At 32.7% G+C, this 16,347-nt stretch overlaps 4 non-coding genes and 1 pseudogene across 4 annotated transcripts; 3 read left to right on the plus strand and 2 right to left on the minus strand.

Annotated features, from left to right (window-relative positions):
- The first annotated feature begins 247 nt into the window (after nt 1-247).
- On the plus strand, nt 248-335 carry Trnay-gua. Its single transcript is given in 2 exon segments — nt 248-284; nt 300-335. It is a non-coding gene; the product is annotated as a tRNA-Tyr (tRNA).
- A 1,323-nt stretch (nt 336-1,658) lies between these two features.
- LOC125052087 lies at nt 1,659-1,777 on the minus strand (annotated as a pseudogene).
- A 4,235-nt stretch (nt 1,778-6,012) lies between these two features.
- Nucleotides 6,013-6,131, minus strand: LOC125052086. Its single transcript, XR_007117401.1, has one exon. It is a non-coding gene; the product is annotated as a 5S ribosomal RNA (ribosomal RNA).
- A 3,804-nt stretch (nt 6,132-9,935) lies between these two features.
- LOC125052092 lies at nt 9,936-10,054 on the plus strand. The gene has a single exon (XR_007117402.1). It is a non-coding gene; the product is annotated as a 5S ribosomal RNA (ribosomal RNA).
- A 793-nt stretch (nt 10,055-10,847) lies between these two features.
- On the plus strand, nt 10,848-10,919 carry Trnah-gug. The gene has a single exon. It is a non-coding gene; the product is annotated as a tRNA-His (tRNA).
- The last annotated feature ends 5,428 nt before the right edge of the window (nt 10,920-16,347 follow it).

The following is a 16,347-nucleotide window of genomic DNA, read 5'->3' on the forward strand; positions in this document are numbered from 1 at the left end:
GAATCTACTAAGCCCATTACAATAAAGTTTTACACGGAGATAGAGTAAAATATAAACTTAGTTTTTATTCTACTTAGAATTCATTAATAATCGTAATAATTATGTAACCAAATTTGTTTACATATGCGGCACGGCACAGGCATAATTATGCGACTTAACGAAATAACCTGTAATCGCACTATGTAAGGATTTCAAAATAATAATTGTAATTAAGAAACTGATTGTTAAATTGAACAATATCACTATACCTTCGATAGCTCAGTTGGTAGAGCGGTGGACTGTAGAGGTATGATGCTGATATCCATAGGTCGCTGGTTCAAATCCGGCTCGAAGGAAGCTTTTTTTATATTTTAGAAAAAAAATTACTGATTTAATGTGTTATATTATAAACAAAATAAGATCTACATAATATAAAGGAAGCAAATTTCAAATATATGTCGCTTAAACATGGCTTAAATTCAATTATTTTTCTCTTTCACCTGATTTTAATATAGCGCAAAGAAAAATCAACACTTTTAATATGGGTGCATGTATTCGTGGAAGTAATATAATAAACCGTTAATTTAAAAATTTGGCTCCAGATAATTCTTTGGACGAGAAAATTAAATAATGCAAAATTCAATTTGTATTCGGATACAATTGAGGACCCTTGAGCACAGAATCAATTACAAGATGTCTTTTATGTGGTAGACAACAGGTAAAAAGTACAAGGTTTTTTAGTTTTTAGCCGTTTACAAGGAGCGATTAAATAGTATAATATATTTCCCGATTCTTTAATTTTATTTAGCATACATAAAACATACTAAAACTTAATGTATAGAAGGAAAAAAAATGCCATCTATGCCTACTTTAGTGAAATATTATCTACATATAGGTCTAGTGTCTGTACCAGCTGTACCAGAGTATATTTTATTACTTATATCATTTTTATATCTGAAAATAAGTGGTTGTATAGGGAACAAATTCTGCTTATCTTTCAGTTAATTTAAAAACTTTAGAAAATAGGTTTTGACCGGAATTAAAGGCAAAAACAAACAAACAAACCTTGCCACAATGAATACCGACCATGCCGTCTCGCGAAACAATTTTCAAACTTTAATATACCTGTAAAATATGATGATTATTGGCGTTAGGTGCAGTTTGTAAGTTTGCATATAAATTGTGTGATACTTGCGTAAATAAAAATGTAAATGCATTTTTATTAACGATATCGTAATCGTACACCCAAAATAGTCTTCTAGTGGGTGAACAAGACCAATTATACGCAAATAAAGTTAACCCTTCAGCGCTGTGGAACTTTTTAATTGACGCTAAATCGAAAAGGGATCACAAAAACGACTTAGCCCATTGTTGCTGTGAAATGTCATTAATCTATGTGGGTGTATCTTTTTTGCCAGGAACTTTATTACGAAATTTTATATGTACAAAACAGACAAATGAATTTGGCGAGCTTTGTAAAGGTATATTTTTGAGACCTTTGACAAATTATGTATGCTGCCGGTAACGGTAGTATTCGGTATACTTAATTGTTATATCCCGGCAATGCACAGGCGAGTTTCTGGCATTGTGACCATGAGTATGAAACAAAATATCATCATGTGATTCTTCCAATTCATAGTAATGTATAAAAAAAATATTTTAATGATACACTTCCAAAAAGCCAACATCACGCGGTGTTACCAGGCGGTCACCCATTCAAGTACTGACCGCGCCCGTCATTGCTTAACATCGGTGATCGGACGAGAACCGGTGTAGTCAACCTGGTATGGACGTTAGCGAAATTGTGAATTAATAGTGCCAACAATATTTAAAAAAAAAAAAATATTGGTTGTTTGTAAAGTAGGTTTACGATCGAGATGTTTACGTGATAACGTCTTATTGGTGATATAAGTTTTTGGGAAGTAAGGAATTAATGAAGATAACAATTTTTTCAAATTTTAAATTACATCTATCGTTTTATTCACACTTTTGATGATAAATTTCGGGTGTAAAATGACAAGTTTACTTATTCGACTATGATATACATTTTTCTTCATACATTCACGGAATGACTGGCAGCGCTCGAGATGAGACGGGAGATCGGTCCGTCTCTCTCGCGTTATACCAGCGATCGCGCTCGTGAGGTTTTGGTGTGACACAAGTTTCTGAACATGTCACCCGACTAAAACGATTTTAAAGACGTTATCACGTCAAAACATACTATTAAAAATATTACAGACCTATCCTCTTTTGACTAACTGAAGCGAATATCGTAATTAATGGCTTAACCCTTTGTCATATCAAATCAGTCACTATCACGACGGTTCTCAAAGATATTTTATATACAATTTAATGTTATTTAAAGATAGTAATAGCAAAAGAGCTCCAGGTCTTGGGATATACATAACTCATAAGGGTTTGATTTCAAGTATTTATTTCGGTAAAGAAAAGATCTACAAAAAATTAACCGCAACATGTCTATTCGCGCGATATATTGTATTATGGGACTTCAAGGGACTTTCACCTCTTCTTTCTCTCCTTTTTAGGTAAGTGATTTAGGATCTCCACCATAAAGTTACTTCTCTAACGTCTCTTAAGTCTTTTACATAAACACCTTTTATCTATATCCTAACCTGCACAATCGTGACTTTTGTAATTCATGTATTTTTCTTATTGCATTTTGAATTGTGATTCAATCACCTTAAGATTATCTGTTAGTTATTTTTTTTAATTTTTTTGTACAAGTTTTCATTAGGGTTGCCTGGAAGAGATCGCTTAATAGCGATAATGCTGTCAATATCGTCTCTATTCATTTATGTTGCTAGTTATCTGTAATGTAAAGAATAATTAATAAATCAAATTTAAAAAAAAATCAAGAAAAATATTGCAATTCGGTTCGAATTTTATTACTAAAGTGCTTCAACGCTGTTTAATTAAAATCTATATCTTCATCTACAATCGTCAATCACAAACTAATACCACAATTTAACATATGACTTAACTTTGAATACCCTAACCCTATGACATTGATTCATCTTAACACGTCAACTGGTGATGGATCAAGTTATTAATACCGGCAGCGTGCCGAATCTGCCCACTAACCCTTTCTATGCATACTTAATTATTCCGCGACCATTTTATGCTGTGATTTTCCTTAACCTTCAAGCGGGCGCGCGGTCATTTGTAACTGGAGCGGGCGCGCGTAACCGAAAAGACCCATGAGATGAATAAGAGAAAGAAAGCACTAATTACTCAATATTTATTTATTTATTTGTCCTTAGATATATTATCATTGTCTTCAAACTCTAATTTGTCAAAAAAAGTAATTAAAAGTATGAAAAAGAAACAAATATTTCAAGTACTATCGGAAAGGTCATTTTCCTCGAAAGCCAACCATCATCTTATAAATTACAACGTTCTCTGCCACTGAATATGGCAATAGACAGTTTTGTGGAAACATATCTAAAATTTCTCATATTGGCGCAGCTTTGTCGACAGTACAACGAGCTTGTCGCGTAGTAGCATCATCAAACCGCAATGACTTCAGTAGAAATTATATTCTTTGCACTGACATCGTAGTAGGAAAAATAGGTCAAAGTATAAAATCTTCTAAATTGACGTGTGATGTCTTCAAGGATCTCACTACAATAATTCGGAAAGTGCTCGAATTTTCACCGCATCTGTTAGTTTGTAGTCACGTATTCTGTTATACGATGGTGTTTTTTTTGCAACAACTTTTTCAATAATATTCTCTGAAATGAATAAACTCCAGGCTTGCGTATGTTTTGTCACCCCCACACCATTCCTTCGAGGGCCCGCATCTACTGCGAGAATATTTTGAACTTGACGTCTCACTCTGTTATTGTTAGATTTTTGCTACTTCGTTACTTTATCGCGCCTTATAAAACAGCTTAACTTATTTCTGTAATTGGCAAATCATCCTATTCTGAGTCCGAGCGGTTTGATTCCTCAGCAGATCGAGGTTCCTCTGCAACGATGTGGTCGGAAGTTTCAGAGCCTTGGTCGCTGAGCTCTTATTTACTTTCTTCTTCGTCTTCTCTTAGTAATTCCTCGAGTATTGCACTTTGTGGTAACCGTCTGAATCATTTTATATAAAAAAATCCAAGCTTTATTCGATATTATTGAATAATGGGCAAAAAACTACTACGAGCGTGAACGAGGGTATGTGACGTTGAGCGTCGCGCGTAACCTTTTCGACGACAGGCGCGTGTAGTCTTTTCGACTACTGCACTGGGTCGAAAACAATTGCGATCTATGGATTAGGGGGAGAGCCCCGAGCAACGGTTTATTCTTTATTTCATTCCCAATGATATAGCGACAGGCTACTATAAATGAGAAATAAATGTGATAGGTAATAATAATAATATCAACGAAAATGTACTAAGCGCGGTCGATTCGACTACGCGCGCCCGCTTGAAGGTTAAATGTGAGCGTAATTAATTGTTTTGTTTCGCTGATATTGCTGCGTTCTAAATTAGACATTTTTTTGAAAAAGTTCAGTAAAATCTATGTTTCTATTAGGTTTATTAGGAGGAAGGTATGTGTTGCTTTTTCTCCGACCAGAAGGGACAATCCTCGACCAGCCTGGCCAGCCCAAGGGCCCCAATGACTAAGTTCCAGAAATTTTATCCTAAGCAACTTCGTTAGCGCGGTTTAGGGTATGGCGGTTCATAAATCCATAGTTATGGCATCATAACTATGGATTTATGAACGTAAATATTAAAAAAAAAGGAAAGATCTAAATTTGCTTTTACTACCAGTTCCCAAATCAATGGCGCAGAGCGGGCGAGAGGAACTGGTGTGAAACTCTCTGCCACTTTTTTCGTCGCAACATCTTGTCCAAATTTTAAAATTGTGCTTTGTTTGTTTTCTTTGGTAAAGGCTGAAGCTATACTGAGTATCCAATAGACAGCCACATCATCGGTCACTATTATAAGATTAAGTAAAATAAATAGCTCCTGTTATAATATTCTTAGCAATACAGGAATTAGGTGTAACTATATTATTAAAAACGTTTATGACCCATTTAAAGGTATCTATTTACAAGTATTAAATAAGAATTCAAATATTCGCACGCAATAGTGACCACCTCTTTCTAATTCATAATTGCCCGCATAGCTAATAATTTCGAGATCAGATACCTCTTGGTATTCCAATTTTGTACAGACATACACAAAAGCGCATTTTTAGTTAAAATTATGTTATAGTATATAGTTATATTAAACTTTTATTATGATATTTGTTTCTTTGTTAGGTTGGTATAAAAAATAGTTAAGATAAATTTGAAAGACTATTTAGATTATGGACACAAATATATACCATCTTTTAATGTCTTAACAATGTCCATTTATGATGCATTAGAGAATCTTGTCAAAAATATTTTATAATACTAATAACAGAATCCTAATATACATACATATTTACTTATTTAGTACAGCCTTCCAAACTAGAGAACGCCACCGTTAAGTTTTTTTTTAAAGTTAATATTAAACATTTTTTGACACAACTGTTCGACAAATTTAAAACCCTTGCTTATTAAGGCCATGCGCACAATGAATTAGTATGCAGATGAGCTAAATTATGTGAAGTTTGATCGATTAGACGCTAGACGACTGCGGTACAATGTGCCCGCATCGCATTCGCGGGTTGAGTGTTAGGTGTCCACTTGATGTTGCAGGAAAATTGTGCGCAGTCCTTAACTAATAAAAACATAATTATAGCTTGTCGCTTAACTTATTAAAACATTTCAATCTCAAAGAGCTAAGGGTTAGGTACGCCATTTAGTTTTTATTAACTTAAATTTTATTTATAAAGTAAAATATAATATTTAATAAATAGAATTTAATTATTAATTTTGATTAAAAAGTTTGTTATCTTTGGTTTAATTTTAAAACCTACAAAATATAAAAAAAAGCTCCTTAATAGTATTAAAGTCAGACAAAACACTTTTTACGTGTATAATTAATAAAATAAATAGGATTATTTTCTATGTAAGACTAAAAAAATATAAAAAGCCAACATCACGCGGTGTTCCCAGGCGGTCACCCATCCAAGTACTGACCGCGCCCGATGTTGCTTAACTTCGGTGATCGGACGAGAACCGGTGTATTCAACGTGGTATGGACGTTGGCGAAAGTTACCTATAAAATTATAATTAGTATCTATAGCACTTACTATGTCAATTGCATAGTACTTTTTCAATAAGGTGTAATTCGCCACAAAAATATAAAGGGATTCAACAATAATCAGTGATGTCTCAAAGCCTGCAAGTTAGATAAGATTGCTTAATTAGAAGCAATTAAGCGTTATCGCTGAACTAATTAGCGGAAGATAACACTGTTGATTAACAATAACGTAATTACACATAATAATGTACGCGACGGTCACTGGCAGTTAATTATTATAGATTCTATTACGATTTACGATAACAGATCACTGAATATATGCAACGTATACATACTATAGGTAACCTCTTTGTGGATGTATTTAATCTAATCAATTAAATAAATCATTTATAGTTAGACATTTTAATAGGAATATGTTATAATCATAACAATATTACCGAATCTTTGTCAGGAGTAAATTTCACAGATTTTGTTGCTATTTAAAAAAACTATTTATGTTCGATCCGTATTGACGTATTTTTCTCAAAACTTTATTATCTTATTCAAATTATTTTTCGTTTTCCTGTAATCTAAAGTAACTACTAAACAGTATACAGTATGTATTATAGTTATATATTGTATTAGACACACATATTGTAACTGTAATATATTGTATGCCGTATAGATATTTTTTGAGATGCAGAGAATAACATTCAAACATTCATAGTTTCACGTGTTTCTGAATTTTCTTAGTTCATATATTCCCGTACACTCTTTACGAAAGTTTCTTATACGTAAAATCCGTTTATGGTATTCATTTATTGCCACTGGTATGTAAGCATTTATAATAGTATATTTCATGTATACGAGCTATTGGTTCTGACAATTTTCAAATTGGAATCTTAATATATGCACCCCATTTCTGATAACATGGTGTTAGAAACGATTGTGGGTATATGAAAGTTATACCTCTCAATGCAAATATTTTATTACATGCAATAATCTGTGTGCTAATTGATTGAAAATTAGAAGCATTAATTGGTTGAATTAATTAAAAACATCAGAATGTGAATGATGAGGCAAATCAAAACAGATATACCAAATAGGCCGTTATTAGACTAAAAACCAAGCCATAATATTCTAAGGAATGACTATCTCCTTATATATTTGGATTGTATGTAAAATAATGGATTCGGTTAGACTTTAATATCCGTTTTTCTCATCAGTTAATTTTGAAGCATTTTTTTACTGACGGTCGTGTACGGTCAGTGTACCTACTTTAAGTTACCAACATGAATAATTATATTTTAATTTTTGATTTTGATAAGGCAGTTATTGTGCAAGTATTAATGATAGGTTCATGTCTTTAGCCGAAATGTTTAATATTAACCCTTCCATGCATCGCGGGGTCTCTAAAGCCGTTCGGGGTATTAATTACCGAATCGTTCACGCGTTGCTGGCTTCGACGCGACACTCTTTCAATGTATTCACCCCTTTATCTGCTACTCGACTGAATATTAATAATTTTCACTACAAGGGTAATCTTTGACAATTAATATTTTGGCTCGCATTAGGATTATGTTTTGCGCTTGTAAATTTGCATCTGAAATTTCTTAAATATGTTGAGCAGAATTTATCTTAGAGAAAGTTAATATCAATATCTCTCATCAATAGAAATAACTACGATGAAATCTACTATATAAAGTAAGTTCTGAAATATTTCCAGAGACATAAAAGCTTAATAAGTTTTCACGAATGTCCACATGAGACATCTCTGTTTATTATAAACAATAAGAAGAATATCACCTATAAATTTTACGACTGCCATTAACACAAAGCATTGTGGATCGGTAAAAGTGTAATCAAATAAAAATATCGCAGACAGATCTTCAATATTCATGAAGACATAACCACGAATCATTGTAACGGGTACGAGAGCAATATTTTTCCCAATCACCATTAGTACGTATCTGCTTGCCTACCGACCTTTACACAGTGTTCGATAGCCACATACTTTCAGCTTGTCACCCAAAAATATATCATCATTCTCATATAGGTTTATGGAAATTTATACCCTGACAGCACTTATTTAAGAGTGACATTTGTTTATTACAGCACCAACAATTTGGTCAATCATTCTTGCAGTAATTTCGCAGTAGAATGCGGAATATGTCGACACTTCACTTTTATTGTATCAAATAATAGGGGTGTTCTTATAGCAGTTATCGCGTGTTTGATCTAAAATGATACTTGCCTCGCTCACTTCGAGGGGTGTATTTTCTATAGAGCATGGTGCTAAAAATCAACCGATATCCGAAATAGAATCGCTCAAATAAAAACGGTAGGTTCGAGCTTGATTTGTCTTCTTTGTTCGCGGTTTTATAATACCGCGGCCGTCAGAGTGATGTATTTGATATGATTCTAAAAAATCTAAGGGGATCTCTAAGCTCGACTATCGTTCAATCTTTTATGACAGGTTGAGATGATTGAAGGAGTATTGCAATTGAAATTGTCAGATACAGAAAAATAATACCCACAGATTACTGGTAAGAATGAAACCTTTAAGGAATTAGCAAAACCACAATAAGAAATGAAGTAACTTAATTATTGGAAAATATTATATAATCTTAGTTTATACTTATAGACGCTATATTTTTGTCGTAAAATGTTCACATTCAAAACACTTTCCGAAACGTCGATTTACCACCAAATAAATCCGAGTGAAAAATATTTCGTGTCCCTATAACGTAGATTTTACGCTTCAAGGATTCTTGAAGACAATAAACTCAGCAAACGTAGCGAGCGATAACAGCCAGCCATTTGGACATTTCAAACTTAGCTCGGATCTCAAGACATAACCATTTCCTATTCTCGTATGAGTATCATCCATCGACTACAACTAGTCTGCGAACTGACGTGCACAATCAAAACACAATACGTTATAAATGGCTCACATTATATTAGAACCAGAATATCTATGCCTTTGCCGAAGCCAAGTTTCAAACAATTTTGGCTTCATTGGCATAAGAAATAGAGTTGAGTGTTTTATGAAAGGATGGTTTAGTATTTTTGTAAATTATATGTTCTGACTTCTCAACTTTGGCCCATAACCATCCCGCTGTGATAGGTAAAGAGAAGCAATGGCTTTCGATAAATTTTGCTTTATTATTTATGCCGGTAGCTTTTCGTGGCATCATCTACGTCACAATAAAATATGAAACTGCGATATATTTATAGTTGACGTATCAATTTAAAGTTATGCTAAAAATGCAATAAATTAAATAATTTTAATAAAATAAAATAACTATTATTTTAATGAAAACATGTATAATGCTATAGGTAAGTGATTTTGTTATACTCCCATTAAAATTTATTTATGTAAGTATTATAGTGCCGGACAAGGGTGTGGTGCCCTATAAATGTCCGAGTCTAGTTATAATATAATATATAGTAATAAGAGAATATATAAATAATAATAGAATATATTCTTTCTATAGCATACTTTAAATTGACAATTATTTAAATGAATTAAAAATAAATCAGTGGCGCTCAACCTTTTAAGTTCTGGGCCTCTGATTTCTGTTTTATGATAATTTGTCAATCTAATAGGCAAGTAGGTGATCACCTCCTGTGCTTGACATACGCCGTCGAATTTTTGGGTCCAAGCCAAGCCGGTTTCCTCAAGATATTTTCCTTTTTAATGTTCGTGCGCATTTAACGTTCGAGCGAATGCTAAATGCGCACATAGACAGAAAACTAACTATTAATTCCGATTATTTAAATAAAATAATTCAATTTAATATTATGATTATGTTTTTGACAATTACATTCGCCAACGTCCATACCACGTTGAATACACCGGTTCTCGTCCGATCACCGAAGTTAAGCAACGTCGGGCGCGGTCAGTACTTGGATGGGTGACCGCCTGGGAACACCGCGTGATGTTGGCTTTTTGTCAATTTTTTATTATTTTTAGCTAAAATTATTTAAAGATTTTTCTTAAAGCATTTTAATTTCTATAAATTATCCTTTACAATAGCTTACAAATTACAATCATAGACTATTATTACTACAATTGGTCCAAAATTTTCATTAAATTATTTCCCTGACCACAGTAATGAAGAAAATTACATAATTGTCGACACAAGCACCGATGTCAACCAAAATATATTATTGTTTCATGTTTGAGCAGCAATCAAATCGTCAATTACTGAAATACAACATCGAATAACAAGGGACTTTTAAAATGAATGAGGTTTATAACAAATTGATGGGCATAAGTGACCCAGACTGCACGCGAACGGTTAAATAATAATTGTTACTTTAGAAATACTAGTCTGGTATTAGTCTGGTAATAAGATAATTATTATATTAATTGTATTTAAGTTCCATTTTATATAATAAGATTCTTAACTCATCTATTTTTATTAATATTACAGATATTTTGATAAATTATCTGTTATTATACTATTACAAATTAAAAAAAAGATCTTCCTTGTGTTGTTTAAAGTCGGTAAAAGTAATTTTATAGGATAAACGCATCTATGTACCCTAACTTTACAACTATTGAGTTTAATACTTACAGGAGACAGTCGTTTAAATAATTAATTAAATATTAATGCTCTTTAATTGAGTGGATTAGGGTTTTTTTATTTAAGAATATGTAATCCTTAAAATATATATGAAATATTGAGAATAAAGTAATTGTATAAGTATTTCAATCTTTTAAACATCGCCTCGATAGCCGTGATCGTCTAGTGGTTAGGACCCTACGTTGTGGCCGTAGTAACCCAGGTTCGAATCCTGGTCACGGCAGTGTTAAACACTGTTACGGCGGGGCATTATTTTATTTTTTTATATATTATACGGATATTATATACATTAACTTCAAAGTATTTTGATGTTGTTAATTTTTTTTTATTTTTAAACACAGTATGATAATATCTATGTGTACAAAGTATATTTACTAATTATAATAATAAAACTCACTTTCATTCTAGTCATGTAAATCTTCTTTTTTAATTAAACGCTCATACAGATAAAACAATAACATTTAATGTTTAACCCATATAATAAAACTGGACGTAAATCCTAACGTATTATCCTCATTGTATTATTAAGCAAATTGTGAAATTACTGTCCAAGTTTGAATAGTACCCAAAAACCAAAAACATCACCCTAAGGAGTGCTTTGAATAAAGACCAGCGTACATAAAATCTTACGACGACACTAAACAATTTAAATACTTAAGCTCATACCAATCATGTAAGAAATTTTCAACCATATGCCTTTCGAATAAAGCACAAAAATCTAAAACTGACGATATAGTTACGTTTGCCGTAATTATGCGAAATCATTACAGCATTCTATTATCTTACAAAGCACAAACACAAAATTGTATAATTGCAACTGCTGCAAATCCATTGCAGTTTTAATACAAACATGTAAGCGCCTTTGAAAATTAACCGAGCAATGTCTGTGCTGTTCATCGCTGTCTCGTTCAGTGAAATTCACGCAGGATACTCTAATCAATTCACCGAAAACGCTCCCTTTAATTTAAACAGGACAATGGTCAGTGGTCGGTATAACTGCCTTGATCCTAAGTTATGTTAGGATTAGCTCTATCTTAATATCTGGAGCATTAACAGGGGTCAACTTGGAGATACGGGTGTGATTGAGTTAATAAAGCTGTCTTGTTTTGTCGCCTAGAGGCTATAATGTGTTAAGATTAAATTTTGAATTTGGGAGCATTTCTCGTGAATGTTTTTTATTCTTAACTAGCTGGCCTGGCGAACATCGTACCGCCTAACAGTCGATTCTTTATTTTTTTTAATACTTATTCTGCTATTCGGGACACCGGTCTAGCTAGTAAGATAAAAAAAAGAAAATTGATAAGACAACAAATACATTATGTCAAAAAATAAAAATTTACCTTCCCGGAACCCCTCCACTAACACTTGAACTTTGTGATATGGTATTAAAGTTCAAATTGCCTTTAGATAATTTAAGTGTTGTTTTTAGACTTTTTCACTAATTTTTTTTTAATTTTTCTCTCCGTAAGAACCATCCTCGTACTTCAAGGAATATTATAAAAAAATAATCAGACAAATTGGTCAAGCCGTTTTCATGTTATTTCGTGACAACGGAAAACGGGTTTCATTTTTATATATATAGATTTAAAACTACATATATGACTTCCCCTTTTTTAATATTGACGTTCATAAATTTACCAATATAAATTTATTAATTTTGATTTGATTTGATCTGACATAAACTGTAGAGTATTAACAGAACACTGCGGCCTAACAAGGCATGAGTCTCGGCCGCGCAGCCATATATTTTTTTTATTTTGCATACTTAATAAATAAACAACATATCAAACACATTAAATATAACCCTTTTTCTATAATATTTGGCTACTTTATTTACACCCTTTAAAAAAACTCTTCACGATGCTTTAATTATTAATATTTGGTGTTATTTATGTTAAACTTAAATTAAACCAATGTTATCTTTATCACATCCTCTCAACCAAAGCATATCTCTTAACCATCAGCGTCCTTATTAACATGCAAACGTGGGATTTGTATACAAAAGCCGCGCGAAACAGATATTAATGAGCGCAATTTATAAACCATTGTTAGTAAATGTCATCACTTTTGCAGTAGGGTACAAAATATAATTTATGCTCATAAGATACTGTCCAGAAGTTAATAATCAAAATAACAAGTTTCTTTGAAGCGAAATAAATTAGTAGCATATTTTATCTTTAAGTGACTGTCAGTGAAGCTTAGATATTTATCTTGTTAGGGTAAGAATGTAGGGCAAATACATATAGAATTCTTTTTCATATGAAGACCAAAAGGTCTTTAATAATAATAATAACCGCGAGTAAAAACTCGTGGGTATTAAATCGTATTTTTTGAAGCAAGTAGTCTTAGTAAAATACGTACAATATAACCTATGAACTTATAGAATTTTGCATCGATTTAGATCTCAGAGTTTTGGCTAAGACTATGTACATTATTTGGTTACATTGTGGTTTGTAATCTACGTATAAAAAATTGTAATTAATCGCAGAACTCGACAACGGCTGGACCGATTTGAGTAATTTTTTATTTACTCCAACTCTAAGGATAGTTTATATGGAGAGAAAATTTTGAAGAATATAAAAAAAAATAAAAAATAGTCTTGTTTAATACTAAAGTTTTTATTCCGGAAAAGCGAAACGGTATCTATGGGGTACAATAGCAAAATGTTCCGTATGTTGGTATGTACTAAAAAGGCAGGCTAACTACAAAAATATATTAAGGCGAAACAAAGTTCGCGGGGGAGGGACCGTGAGGGAGTTAGATTATAAGTTTTGACACACTTACAATATGACAAATTAAAAAATGTAATTGCTTTTAATTATAATTTGACATTTACATGGTAGTTTGACATATTTAGGCTAGCCAGGAGCGCGACAAATGCTTTTGGCTCTCACTTCAAGTTTATGTGTTGCAAACACATAAACTTGTAAACGTATGATGTTACTATACATAGACAAATTTCGTTTCGTCAAAATTTAATCCTCTTATTAGCGAGTTACAGTTCAGAGATTGTAAAATCACCCCAAGATAGAGGTGTACTGATAATTCAGTAATCCTGGTAACAAATGGTGTTAATAAGAAACCTGTCGCAAGATTAGATTGCGTTAATTGTGGTTGTCAACGCGTTGCTAGTGTTGTGCTATAGCGTATTATAGATAAAAACTAAATATAATATTTTTTTTCCCAAAAATATAATGCAAATTAATCGAATGGAAACATCTAAAATATACTATAACAAAAATATTATTTCTATTTGTGAATTTAATTAGTATTGATTAATAAGTATAATTTATTAAGGTATAGATTATGGCCTTCCGCTCCCCGTGCTGTGCCACCTCCCTCCAATTGCTGGCTTGTAGCTGCAGCAGGTCCTGCTTCATTCTGACAATCTGAGCAGGCCTACATTGGACTCCGACCACTAGGCCTGCTCAGGTAAGCTTTTCGTTTCGGTGGTCAGGACACTTTTTGGGTCACAGAGCCAGCGCAGTGTGCGAATAATTGATTTGGGGTTTTTCAGCTTTGAAGCAAGGAATTGCTTAATTACTATATATTTGTGACTATTTATTTAGACACTATGATCATCTAACTATTACAATTAACAACTAATGCGTGATAACATTTAATACTGTATTTGGTAGTTGTGAGTTGTTGAGTCGTTAGACAGTGGATCGGTTTTGGTTTAACTAATAATCTATTATTGTGTGTTTTTATTGTAATTAATAATAAACAGAAAAAGATTAGAGATAAACATATAGAGATATTAAAGTTAATTATTACTCATTACATATACGTATATACTAATAAAGTAAATTCAATTACATTACTCGCTTTCGCTACTAATCGATATTAGTTTTGGCACATCACTACTATTTAATACGACTGCGCTATTTCGCGGTGTTGTAAGCGGATTAGTTTTAAAATTAAAATGGCTAACGCGGTTCGTAATTAAAATATGTCATAATATTGAGGGTTGGGGTGTATCTACTAGAAAATTATAAACAGACCGGCTTCCTGGTTTATGACCGTCATCAATAATAATAATTAACTTTTAGGATAAATAAGGTATCTGCGATGAACAACAATATCTGAAATACTTATTGTAGCATAAACTTAATACATAGCTTAGAAATTATTATATTCAACTGCAATAGTTGTCTAAGTGTAGTCAAAAGTATAACTTTCTATTTTATATGTTTCCCAGGAACTTGAACTAGGAAGAATTATACATTCAAAATACGTCAATTAAAACCGGGTTTGTTCTTATATTTTTTTATGTATGCTCCAAAATACATATGTTAAAATGAGGGCAATAAAACACTTATTAAAATATATTATAACGGGATATACAGGTGTGAAATTGACAAGACAACTTAAGGAGCAGCGCTTACCAGATCAATTATTCTAGTTCCTCACAATCGAGTAGCCCGCAATATCGCATCACGACTTTTTCGAATCGAAGAAGTTGCATTGGTCTGCCAAGCTTCCGCATAATAGTGTTACAGTATTAAGAAATTCAGAAACATAGCAATCACCTATGTCAAAATCCTTTACTTAAGTTTATATTTGTGTCTAGGGACGCTTGAAGTTTTGATCTTAGGTTACGCAAAACGCGATGGGAATCGACGACTTAAGCGAGACTGATTATTCTTGCTGTGTTAGATGATATTAATAAATAAATAATAAAATAAAATAAAATAAAAAGCCTTTTATTTCTTGCTTTCTATAAGTATTACAATTTCATAACAATATTTAATTTAATGTTTCTTTAGCAAGAACCCTCTCCATGAAAGGTAAAGGCCTCCTCCAGAGAAGACCAGTATTCTCTGTTCTCTGCCGCTCGTAACCAATGAGTGCCTGCCACTTTTGTGATGTCGTCTACCCAGCGTGCATTTGGTCTTCCTCTCTTTCTTTGTCCTAGTGGGCCTGTCCATTGTGTTGTCTCTCTTGTCCATCTATTATCGCTTAGCCTCGCTACGTGACCCGCCCATCGCCATTTGAGCTTTTGTGAGTAATTGAGGGCGTCAATGGCTTGAGTTTTCTGTCTTATATGAGTGTGGCGGATCTTTTGGATTTTCCTTATTTTCAGAATGCTCCTCTCCATACTCCTTTGGCTGGATATAATTTTATTTTTTACTTTTCTAGTAAATTTCCAAGTTTGGCAGGCGTATGTTAATGAGGGCAGTAGGCAGGTGTTCATAACTTTCGTTTTCATTCGTATAGTCATTTTACTTTTGAGTATTTCTTTGAAGCTCCAGAACTTTTTCCATGTGATGTTGATTCTTCTCTCTACTTCTTGTTCGTTATTTTTTTGGCTAAACGAAATTTGCTTTCCCAGGTAAATGTAGGCGTTTACATATGTTAGGGGTGAGTTTTCCAGGTATATTGGTCTTTCAGTATGGTTCGTCATGACGTTAGTTTTTGTTAGGTTGATTTCCAAGCCCACTTTACGACTTTCTTCGTGTAGAGCGTTAATCATTCCTTGTAGTTGGTTTGTATTTTCTGAGAGCAGGACTATATCGTCAGCAAATTTAGTTAGTTTAGTTAGATGATATTAACGTGTTTAAAATATGTTTTTGCAAAGAGTACATAATTCCATTTTTAAATGACTTTACCGATTAGTAATAAAATTTCTCTGCAATTATACCAAAAAC

Source organism: Pieris napi, chromosome 8 (genome assembly GCF_905475465.1).
Source record: "Pieris napi chromosome 8, ilPieNapi1.2, whole genome shotgun sequence".
In the NCBI taxonomy this organism is placed as follows: domain Eukaryota; kingdom Metazoa; phylum Arthropoda; class Insecta; order Lepidoptera; family Pieridae; genus Pieris; species Pieris napi.